Here is a 12,041-nt window from a genome sequence, read left to right as displayed (position 1 = left end):
TCCCTGGTGGCTCAGACGGTAAAGCACCTGCCTGCAATGCAGGAGACCTGGGTTCAATCCCCAGGTTGGGAAGATCCCCTGGAGAAGGAAATGGCAACTCACTCTAGTACTCTTGCCTGGGGAATTCCATGGACAAAGGAGCCTGGTAGGAATACAGTCCGTAGGATTGCAAAGAGTCCCACTTGACTGAGCAACTTCACTTCATTGAGTTTGTTACAATATTGCTTCTGTTTTAAGTCTTGGTTTTTTTGGCCATGAGACATGCGGGATCTTAGCTTCCAACCCAGGGATCGAACCCACACCTCCTGCATTGGAACGCAAAGTCTTAACCACTAGACCCCAAGGGAAGTCCCACAATGAAGATTTAAACAGAAAAATTTAAAAAAAAACAAAAAAAAAAAAAAAACAATTTTTAACACCTATGTTCTGTTTATAACCACTAGGAGCAAAAGTTTTGTTTTAAAAAAAAAAAAAAATTTAGTACACAGACACAATATGGGAAAATAATAAATAGAACAGAACATACATTTTTTTTAAGTCTAAAAACAGTTGGATAAGTCTGATATTTTGTATGTAAAATGGCTGTATCCCACTTAATTTTTCTAATCACTAACACTAAGTTGTTGCATTTAAGTCCTGAAACCAATTTCTAAATCTCCGTTTTCTCAGCTCCTGTTTGCCAGTAAATAGACTAAGCAAAAATAATCCATTCTTACAGAGCTGAAACAAACAGAATTCAAAACAACTGAAACTAGCATCGCTGGTCCCATTACCTAACAACCATGAATGAATCCTCTGATCCTCATGACAATTAAAAGTACCAAATACACAGTGGCTTTATCAGTAAATAACCCCTCCCCAGGCTGTGTGTGACCTCTGATGTCACCAAGTCTTTAGAAGAGATTTTTAAGCTTAATTGTGTGACTGAGTTCCAATCATAACTTGGACATAGAAATAAACTTGAAGCTTCTAAAAAGTAAAGAAAAAATATATATAAAGGGAATAATAGGGAATGTAGACTAAGATTGATATGTAAAGATGCTCTTAATAGCATTATTATCATAATAGTTGATAAGTATTAGTCTAAGTACTAACTTCTTACTTAGTACCAGAAGCAATCTAAGTGGTCAATAAAAATCATCACTGTCATCGTCACCATCACCATCACACCATCATCAACACCTTGAAGCTTCTTCCCAAAGTATGTCTGGAAAAGTATTATTCTTGGCAAGGTAGATACATGTTTTCTTCTTCTACCATAGAAAAAGCAAGTGTTTCAATTAGACACACATATGCTCCCGTGATCTTACATGCATGTACTCCATCTAAAGACAGAGCCTCCCTGCTCTGACACCAAGTCCATACAATGGGAGCGAAGTCCTGGAGTAGCCGTTGGGTCAGTGAGATGCCCCTCAACAGGGTCCTCCTCTGGACTGGTGTCCACGGGCAAGTCCTCATTCAATGGGGTAAATAAGAGAGATGAAAGTGATAAAGCCAGTTCCGAGTTTTTTTGTTTTTTTGTTTTTAATGGTTATAAAGTAACTTTTTAAAATTAATTTTTTGGAGTACAGTTGCTTTACAGTGTCACATTGGTTTCAGCTGCACAGCAGAGTGAGCCAGTTACAGGGATAACTTAGCCCCTCTTTTTAGGTTTCCTTCCCATTTACTTAGGTCACCACAAAGCATTGAGTAGAGCTCCCTATGCTATGCAGTAGGTTCTCATTGGTTATCTATTTTATGCATAGTATCAACAGTGTATGGGGCTTCCCTGGTGGCTCAGACAGTAAAGAATCTGCCTGCAATGTGGGAGACCTGGGTTCGATCCCTGGGTTGGGAAGATCCCCTGGAGAAAGAAAGGGCAACCCACTCCAGCATTCTTGCCTGGAGAATCCCATGGACAGAGAAGCCTGGGGGCTACAGTCTGTGGGGTCGCAGAGAGGCAGATATGACTGAGCACATCCACAGTGTGCACATGTCCATCCCCGTCTCCCAGGTCCTCCCGCCACCTCCTTTCCCCCTTGGCGTTCCCTTCATCTGTGCCTCTGATTCTGCTTCGCAAATAAGAACATCTATAGAATTTTTCTAGATTCCACAACACATTCTTTGTGCTAAGTCGCTCCAGTTGTGTCCAACTCTTTGCAACCCCTTGGACTGTAGTCCACCATGCTCCTCTGTCCGTGGGGTTCTCCAGGCAAGAATACTGGAGTGGGTTGCCATGCCCTCCTCCAGGGGGTCTTCCTGATCCAGGGAGCAAACCTGAGTCTCTTAAGACTCCTGCATTGGCAGGCAGTTTCTTTACCTTCCAAAAAATGCGATTACCGGACAGCCTCAAATTGAGGGAAACGCTAAAAAACAGCTAGCCTGTAGTAATCAAAATGTTGGAAAGAACTGTTTCACATTCTTAAAGCCTAAAGAGAAATGACAACAAAATGCAATATGCAATCTGGACTGGAAAAAAAAAATAGTTGTGAAGGACATTATCGGGAAAGTGATGCAATCTGCTGTTGTTGTTGCTGCTTAGTCATTAAGTCATGGCCAACTCTTTGCGACCCCGTGGACTATAGCCCGCCAAGCTTCTCTGTCCACAGGATTCTCCAGGCAGGAACACTGGGGTGGGGTGCTGTGCCCTTCTCTGGGTGATCTTCCCAACCCAGGGATTGAATTTGGGTCTCATGTCTCCTGCATTGGCAGGTAGATTCTTTACCACTAGCGCCACCTGGGCACAATATACGATATTTGCTTTCCTCTTTCTGACTCACTTCACTGCGTATGACAGCCTCTAGGTCACTCAGTTATTTTAAAGACAGTGGATGTAAGATGAACTTAAAAAGTGGAAAACACTAGAAATGGAAGATGGTGGTGTTCCAAGGCCAAGACTGCTTCCTGGACCGCCCCTCCATCATTGCACAGTGAGCCAAGCAGAGGCCGGGAGGTTCGGGGATCATGGTACCAGATGTCCCAGTGAGTGAGTCCATCCTTCCCCATCCCTGGCTGGCCTCTGCGTGGGCATCTCCACAGGCTCGTTCCCACAGAAGAACCTCAGAACTTAACAACAGTGATTCTTCAGGGTTAAGAAGTAGAAGGTTCAAAGAGATGGCTGCAGATGTTTCCAGATTTCCTCATGCCCCCGTGTGTACTTATGGCCGGAATAGACTTTCTGGCGCCTTCCAGAATCCTCGTCTCACATGACCCTGATGGGAGCAGAAGGGTGGACATTCTCAGCACCACTAGATAAAGGGCACAGTTGGTCTCACCCTGGACCCTGCTGGGTAAACAGTCTTCCAAAACTCATAAATTCCATGTTAGCCTTTAAAGTGGGCAACTTGAGTTCTCAGCATTGCTTCTGCTCTGGAAGTAACTCCTCACAACTCTCATGGAGTTAATGATACAGTGTGAAAAGACCTACCTCTCATAAAATAGCACTGTTTTGAAGATAGAACTTATTCTGCCTAGTCTTATAAAATCCTTTCCTAATAACATTGCTGTTGTTCACTTGCTAAGTCATGTCCAACTCTTTGCAACCCCATGGACTGCAGCACTCCAGGCTTCCCTGTCCTTCACTATCTCCTGGAGTTTGCTCAAACTCAAGTTCATTGATGCCATTCAACTATCTCATCCTCTGAAGTTCCCTTCCTAAATAGTATTTTTGAGATTCAGTCCTTACACACACACATTCACATACTCACTGTCCTGCTCACTTTCTTAGGAGACTTCTCCATCTAAAAAAGGCAGTGGAATTACAGAAGTTACTAAATATATGCTGATCTTTTCATGGTTGGAACACAAAACATAAAATAACGCTTTCTTCTTTTTTTATTGTTTTAAGTTAAAAGGTAGTAATTTTTCTTGGCTTCCCTGGTGGCTCAGTGGTAAAGAATCTGCCTGCCAATACAAGAGACATGGGTTCAATCCTTGGGTCAGGAAGATCCCCTGGAGAAGGAAATGGCAACCCACTCCACAATTCTTGCCTGGGACAGCCCATGGACAGAGGTGTCTTGCGAGCTACAGTCCATGGGGTCACAAGAATCAGACACAACTTAACAACTAGACAACAGCATTTTTTCAGAAGGGAGAGAGTAGGCCTCTTGGATTTTTATCTGGAAGTTTCAAAGATCATCCAAGACGCATTTGGAGTGGAGCCCTATTCACTTTCGTTTCTATGAATCCCGCACCAGAGGTTCTACAACAGCTCAGGCCCTAAGTGTAGCTTCTGTCAGCGCCCATGCTAGAGCAGCCCAGGGCCCCACCACACAGCTGGACATGTAACCTTGTGAATCCTTAAGTCACAGCATACCTGACCCTTGTATGCAAATGGTTATTTCCTGGAGTGAAGAAATGGATGGAAATTCACTTGGTACCCAGAAGCCTGTCCGTCCCTCCAGTAGCAAAGACTAAATGCATCTGAGGAAGTTCTGGTGAACCAATCACAGGGTCAGGGGGTGAGAGGGGGCCTTTGTTTCTGAACTTGGCTGAGCCCATCTCATGCCTTGTAAATGTCAGTGTGCGTACGTGTGAACGTCTGACATTACTCAGCAGCACATACCAAAGGCCAGGAATTTGGCAGAGCCGGGCCGATTAGCATGCCTAAAAATATTCCGTTTTATCAAAATCCATCCTGATTGCCTTTGAGCATGTGGGCAGAATGCTGGAGCAGCAGGATCTTCAGGAAGCATAAATTCTGAGAGGCTTTCCAAACATCCAGAAGGTCACAACCTCGTTGTGGAAGACGCAACCCTTCCTCTTAACTTCTTGTTTGGCTATTTTTATCCCAACAGATTTTTTTGTAAGCCATGTAAGGCAATGCTTTCTCATTCACAAACATTCATAAAATGCAATCTAATTTAAGTCAACAAATAGCTTTTGAGAACCTATTAAACCCAAGATACTCGGTTGGGCTCCAGGGGGAATATAAGGTCAAGCAGGTAACTGTTCTCACTTTGAGTTGGCCTGCAATGCAGCAAGAGTTGAGACCTTTCCTGGGAATGAGCTGCTCTTGAGCCAAGCAAGTCATGATCCACGCTTCAGAAGAGGCACAAACCCAGAGCCAGAAGAGGCAAGGAAGAGATGGGTTTTGCTGGCGAGGGTTGGCAAAGGCTTCTTGAGGACCATGGCATTTGGATATGCACCTTTAAGAGAAGGGAAAGTTCGCCAGATGGAGCTGGGGAAGTGTTCTGGGCAGAAGGTGCAACTTGAATATGCGAATATAGAAAACACAGGGCATCAGAGAAATTAGTGTGAAGTCTTCTAGCTTCTTCCTTATCACAAGTGATAAGGTTTTCCGAAATGAGAAGGCTAGAGACACAAGGATCACAGCTTCCACGTCACTACAATCCGGGAAATGAACTACAGTGGAACAGTCTCTAATCAAGAGGAAAAATGCCACTTCTGCAAAATGGCCAGAACCCCAAGGGTGATGATTTACACTGGAGGTGAACAAGCCTTAATCCTAGTATGGAGACATGCTGAAGAGCTGTCTTTGGTGTTGTTGACAGGTACACACAAATATATAAGTATTTACATCTCTGGCAGTGCAGTGGTAAAGAATCTGCCTGCCAGTGCAGGAGACACAAGAGACGCGGGTTCTATCCCTGGGTTGGGAAGATCCCCTGGAGGGGGAAATGGCAATCTGCTCTCGTATTCTTGCCTGGAAAATTTCATGGACAGAGGAGCCTGGCGGGTTACAGTCCATGGGGATCTCAACTAGTCGGACACAGTTGAACACACACATACATCTCACTCTAGGCACTTTGCTTCACAGTCATTCTTTCTTTCTTTTTTCTTCTTTTTCTTTTGTCTTTATTGACTTTGTTACAATATTGCTTCTGTGTTATGTTTTGGTTTTTTGGCCAAGAGGCATGCGGTATCTTAGCTCTTCTTCAACCATGGATCCAGCCTGCAGCCTCCACATTTAAAGGTAAGGTCTTAACCACTGGGCCACCAGGGAAGTCCCATCATTCTTTCTTTTTCAGCAACCCAAATCCTCTTGGTCCTGGATTTTAGTTTAGGTATCTCACTCCAGAAGAGACTTACCAAAAAGCTGCAACTCACGGTTTCAACCATGTTCCCACTGAGGAGATCGGGGGAGTAAACCTAAGAAGTGTAGTATCGTGAGTGGTCAGAGATTTGAGAAACTTGCTCGAAAATTACCTTTCTTCTTACCTGTAAAATGATAAAGAACTACCCAGCACTTATGAAGAGAATACTTTGCCTAGTTCTGATACTACCAAATAGATGCTGCTATGAAGGACTATTATGTAGTCAATTCACAAACGATGACTTGGTACCCAATGTCTGTCCACATAGGAGATGTTGAAAATCATAGCTGGAAGACAGCTAATGTTGCTGCCAGATAGCAACATCTATCTGGTCATATCAAAACTAGGCAATCCACTCTTCATAAGGACTGGGTAGTTCTCAACCATTTTACAGGTAAAAAGAAAGGTAATTCCTGAAAAAGTTTCTCAAATCTCTGACCAGTCAAGATATTACACCTCTTGGATCTACTCCCCTGACTGAACTAAGAACAATGCCCTTCCTAAAATAATGACCTTTCTTTGTGAAGACATGGCATTGCTTATATTTCTTTATGAAGATAGGATCAGTCCATCTATTAATGGATTAGATGACTAAGAAAGAAAACGATAGAAAACAAAGGATATATTCCAGCAAAAAGGTAACATGGAACCAAATATTAAAATAGATGTATAAGAGACTTCCCTGGTTGTCCAGTGGTTGAGAATCTGCCTTCCAATGCATGGGGCACAGGTTCAATCCCTGGCCAAGGAACTAAGATCCCACATGCTGCAGGGCTAACAAGCCTGAAAGCTGCAACTAGAGAAGCTATGGGCTGCAACTACAGAGACTGCATGCTCTAGGGCCCATGCTCCACAACAAGAGAAGCCCTTTCCCCAAGACCAGAAAAAGCCCACATGCCACAATGAAGATCCCATGCAGCCAAAATAAAATTTATTTTAATGTGTAAACCTAATTCCCACATTTGCAAGGCCTGAATCACAGCAACTGAAATCAGGTAACTCCAATCATTAGAAAGGTTTACATAAATGTTTTCCAGAAGACACAGGGAAATTCAGGCATTTGATTCATTACCCGTGCCTACAGATATATACCTAGTTATTCTGAGCAACTGTTGGAGTATTCAGCCACGCATTCCCCGGGAGCTGGGCACCTGCCCATCGTGGGACCAGCTAACACCATAACCAAGCTGACCTCTGCCAACAGAACCACCTGGTGGTTAAGTCACTCTGGAGTTTAACTTCTAATCTCTTTCTCAGTGCTCCTTCCAATGCAGGCAAACTGTGCCCATATCATGTGTTTTTGTTTTTCTTTTTAAATTTAAGGCATAAGACTCAAGTGGATGCTTTTCCTCTCAGCAGTAAGTACAATAAAGACCAAAGATGAATGAACTAAGACGTTTAGACTGGCTGGTCACTTATTTCCTGACTTCTTAACCATCCAATGAAGAAGGAAAATTGAAAGAGGCATTCTAGAAAATGGCAGGGACAGGGAAAACAGGAGCCATGATTAAATATGAGTTGGACTGTATTATCAGTTCATGTGGACAAAGGGAGAAAGCCAGTCCTTAGATTCAGGGTCTAAAAATTCGAAGGAGAATCTGTGCAGAGCAAAGAAGAAAAGAGTTTGGAAAAGACTGAAGGGAAGCTGACAGCTACAGGAACTCATTCATGGTAGAGAACCAGAGGGGTTGGCAGTGAATGAGGAAAGGAAATTCATGTGGCGAGAGGCTCAGCACTGGCATAAGAGAGGCTTGTGAAGGTGGAGAAAAGCGAGTTAGGAAGGAGCAGGGAGAAGAGAAAAAGACTAAGATTAACAGAGAGTCAACAAGAACAAAACCGACACAGGCCTGTTCGTCTGTGTGTGTCGCATTATATTAAATTCTTTGAAACATTTCCTGTGAAAACCAGAACTCAGGCATGAAAATTGCAAGTCAAACCTCTCTACCACAGGTCACCTAAAAATAGCTCCCAGGTACTGGGGAGAGCTGGGAGGAGGCTGGATTCGAGCAGCTTCTGGATCCAGGCAGGCTCTTTAGATCCGGAAGGTGCACAGTCCATGACCTGGGACTAGTCATGCCAAGTGGGAGACGCGTGCCGTCCCTGTGGGGCCCCCCTCCAAGGAGGCCAAGATGGCTACACGCTCCCTCCAGGCAGGCGGCTGAGAAGTGCTGCATAGACAGTTTCCAGAATGCAACTGTCATCGTCTATGAATTGGTGCCCTCTTGAAGCCCCAGGACCAGGGCCAGCCTCCTGGACACACAGCCTGTGCGTTTGTACAGGGCCCTGGGCTCAGGGGGCCCTGCTCTGTGGCTGCCATCCTGAAGTTCATGATAGGTTGGCTTTTGGTTATGTTTTGTTTTGTTTTTAACAAGGGCCCAGCTTGCACTGGACATCATCTGGTACTGGGCTTCGCAAATTATGAAGCTGGTCCTGTCTGGGATCTGTGTCCTTCACTTACACTGGACGAGGACTGACCTGTTGAGATAGGAGTCCCTGGGACCTGGGATGCCTTGCTACAGGGTTTGCGCCTGGATAAATGCCTCCTTGAGTGAGAAAATACAAAGAAACTACAGGAACTAAAGATAACTGTTGGGGAAAATTACAGACAACAAGATACAAAGAACAAAAAAATAAATAAAACCCAACTGCCACTTCTGCAGAGCCAGGAGCAAAAGCAGGGTACCACACATGCTCCCTGCACACAACACGACTGAAAGGGTGGGCAAAACACCTAGGTCAGCCCTCTGGCCTGACCCCTGGGCCTTCCCTCTTCTGTCAATCCACATCAGGAACCAACTCATCCCCTCTCAGCATGCAAACAAGAAAGGGACCTTGTTGTCTGTCCTCAAATACCCCTCCTGCAGCAGGGGTCCCAGTAAAGCCTTGTCTGAATTCCTTGTCTGGCCTCTGATCAAATTTCTAGTGTTTTAGTAGGCCAAGATCCCCGGTCAGTAACATGTCGTCAGTTCTAGGGTCACCAATGATAGCTTCCCTCCAAGACTCCTTTCCTTAGAGCACAAGCTACCCCACAGGGTCTGGAAGAGCTCACAGTGCAGTAATGGTCCAAGATGTTGAACAGGTCCTATGTGGACTGCATAGAAGGGGCTAGAGTCAGGTCCATCTAGTCAAAACTGTGGTTTTTCCAGTAGTCACGTGCGGATGTGATTGTTGGACCATAGAGAAGGCTGAGCAGTGAAGAACTGATCCTTTTGAACTGTGGTGTTGGAGAAGACTCTTGAGAGTCCCTTGGGCAGCAAAGAAATCAAACCAGTCAATCCTAAAGGAAATCAATCCTGAATATGCTCATTATTGTTAATTTGAGATTATATTATAAAATTTTTTAAAACTATATTTTAGCTCTTTGGAGAAGCAGTTCAAGATATGTTTTGGCATAATATATTGTTTTGGTATGAATAGAGAAGTCTTTGGCCAAACAGGTTTGGGAAATTCTGGGTTAGACAAAGTTAAGTTACTACAGGCTTCTCAGAACCTTAGATATGCTATTGGTGGTTTCAAACACCAATAAGGACCTGTATTTTATACACCATTTCCTGAATTTATCTTTATGTGGATTTATTTTTTTAAGTGAATGTCATGTGGGATTTGTGTTCTGAGAAATACACTTAGAGAAATGCTGGCCTGTGAGTGTTTCTGCTTGTTTGTGCTCAGTGCAAAGGCTTCCAGTTGTTGGGCTTCCTGGTGGCTCAGACAGTAAAGTATCTGCCTGCAATGCGGGAGACCTGGGTTCAATCCTTTCATTGGGAAAATCCCCTGGAGGAGAGCATGGCAACCCACTCCAGTATTCTTTCCTGGAGAATCCCCATGGACAGAATCCCCATGGACAGATTGGTGGGCTACAGTCCATGATTGGTCCATGGGGTCGCAAAGAGTCGGACACAACTGAGCCATTAACACTTCCACTCTCATTTTCTAGGCCTCTCTCAGAAAACAACCAGTGGGAGTTCAGTGGGAACACAAAGCCGGTGCTCTGTGACAACCTGGAGGGGCGGAGTGGGCAGGGAGGTGGGAGGGGGGTCAAGAGGAGAGGACAAATGTATGCCTGTGGTCAATCTGTTAGGGGAAGCACACTGATTGAAACCGCCCACCCTTGCCAGTCACCATAGTAACCATTTGCATGAGTTGTTTTATGGCAGGAGATCCTGATAAGGAATACGGAACTAATAAGCCACCACCAGCCGGAAGAGTTCGGGAAAGATCGAGAGGAGACAGTACCTGTCCGTCCACTTCCCAGAATCCCTCTTGCTAGCATCCATCTTGGCTGAGCGATGTGTGCGCCACCAGGAAAGATTCTGAATTAGAATGATTGGCCAAAGACCACCCAGAAACTAATCCCATCACCATAAAACCCAAGACTGCGAGCCACGCGGCAGAGCAGTTCTCCTGGGTTCCCTTACCCTCCTGCTCTCCACCCGGGTGCCCTTTCCCAATAAAATCTCTTGCTTTCTCCGCATGTGTCTCCTCAGACAATTCATTTCCGAGTGTTAGACAAGAGCCCAGTTTCGGGCCCTGGAAGGGGCCCCCCTTCCTGCAACAAATGGCGACCACGAAGGGACATCTTCTTCGCTGAGACTGACATCCTGACCACTTGGGGTACTCAGGGGCCAGCTTGCCTGCCAATGGACCAGACCCAGCGGCCGCAACTGGGACCCTTTTGTCCCTGGTCTCCTCCTGATGCGGACAACTGGCCAGAGTGCCCCGACCAGTAAGGAACAAGAGACTTTATTGACCTCCCTCCCCTTCCCTCTCTTTCCTCTCCTTAGCCCTTCCTATCCTTCCCGTTTTTCTAGTCCCCCGGTCCTGGACGCAGGAATCTGGTCGAAGGGCCTCAGCTTGAGCTGAGGATTGGAGACTGATCACCTCCTCTTGGCAGAGAACTCGAATTTTCTGGTCTGGTTTCTGGTAGGGCCGAGTTCCAGTCCTCCCTTTTCTGGAAGCCCAGGAAAAAGTCCCGTAACGCCTGGGTGTCTGCAGGTGGCAGGAGACGTCTGTAAGGCCACCCCTTTTGCCCCCCTTTCCCGCCTCCTCCCCCTTCTTTCAACCTGGCTTCCTTTCCTCCTTTTGAAATATTTGAAGACATCTGAAGTTTTGTGTCTCTATAAAAGGTTTTCTGAGAGACTGTATTCTTGTATTTAAGAGAGTGTCTGATGAGGACTGCCAGGTTTATATGTGTGTGTTTTAACTCTGTTCTGTGTTGTGATTTGTGATGGCCATTTTGCTTTGTTTGGCTACCATTTAGACCTGCCACCATTTTGTTAGAGCTTGATTTTCTTTCCCTGTGCCTTGAGACCAGGGCTCTCAGGAACACTTATCTAGACCATCTCTAACTCCTGAGACTGAGAAAAAAAAGAAAAAAAGCCTTTAAAAATGTTATTTATTTCAGCTTTTTTTATAAACTAGTAAATTTTATATTGTAATATCCAATTCATGACCAAACTTAGAAAATGAAGCTAGGTCTTGCAGTGTGTCTGTCTAAATATGTCTTGATATGTTTTTGTTTCTGGGTAATATTTTTAGGTTAATTTGTAAATGAGCTCTATTTAATTGGCTTAAAAAAGGTAAGTGCTTACAAATCAAATAATTCTAAATTAAACAATAAATTCCAGGTTCAGGTGAACTGGGAAATATTCAGTATTAAATACCTGATATCAATGTTTTTTGTTGACCTATCTAATATAGACATGTCTTAGAGTAATTAACATCAAGTAGAATATTTTCATTGTACCTAGGTTTAATATAAGTTAAATATTATACCTATTACAAGTTTGTCAACAAGGAAATTACCTCGAGTGAAAAAAACTTCTAAAAAATGTAAATGAGGTATGAGTTTATATATAAACTCTATTAAGAATAATTGTTCTTTAAAAATATCTGTCTACAATAGTCTCCCCAAATTGGCATAACTTGAATTTCTAAGGGTTGTGCTAAACTAAGTATTGAAAGTCTATTAAATAATTAGGTCATTTCCAAATGAAATAAGATTTTGAA

The 12,041-nt window shown here is 44.1% G+C and overlaps 1 non-coding gene across 1 annotated transcript; it reads left to right on the top strand.

Moving 5' to 3' along the window:
* On the top strand, nt 1-72 carry TRNAC-GCA. Its single transcript has one exon. It is a non-coding gene; the product is annotated as a tRNA-Cys (tRNA).
* The last annotated feature ends 11,969 nt before the right edge of the window (nt 73-12,041 follow it).

The sequence above is a fragment of the Cervus elaphus genome, chromosome 31 (assembly GCF_910594005.1).
Source record: "Cervus elaphus chromosome 31, mCerEla1.1, whole genome shotgun sequence".
Lineage (NCBI taxonomy): Eukaryota > Metazoa > Chordata > Mammalia > Artiodactyla > Cervidae > Cervus > Cervus elaphus.
Note: the sequence above shows the minus strand (reverse complement) of the source record. Positions and strands in the feature narration are given on the sequence as shown.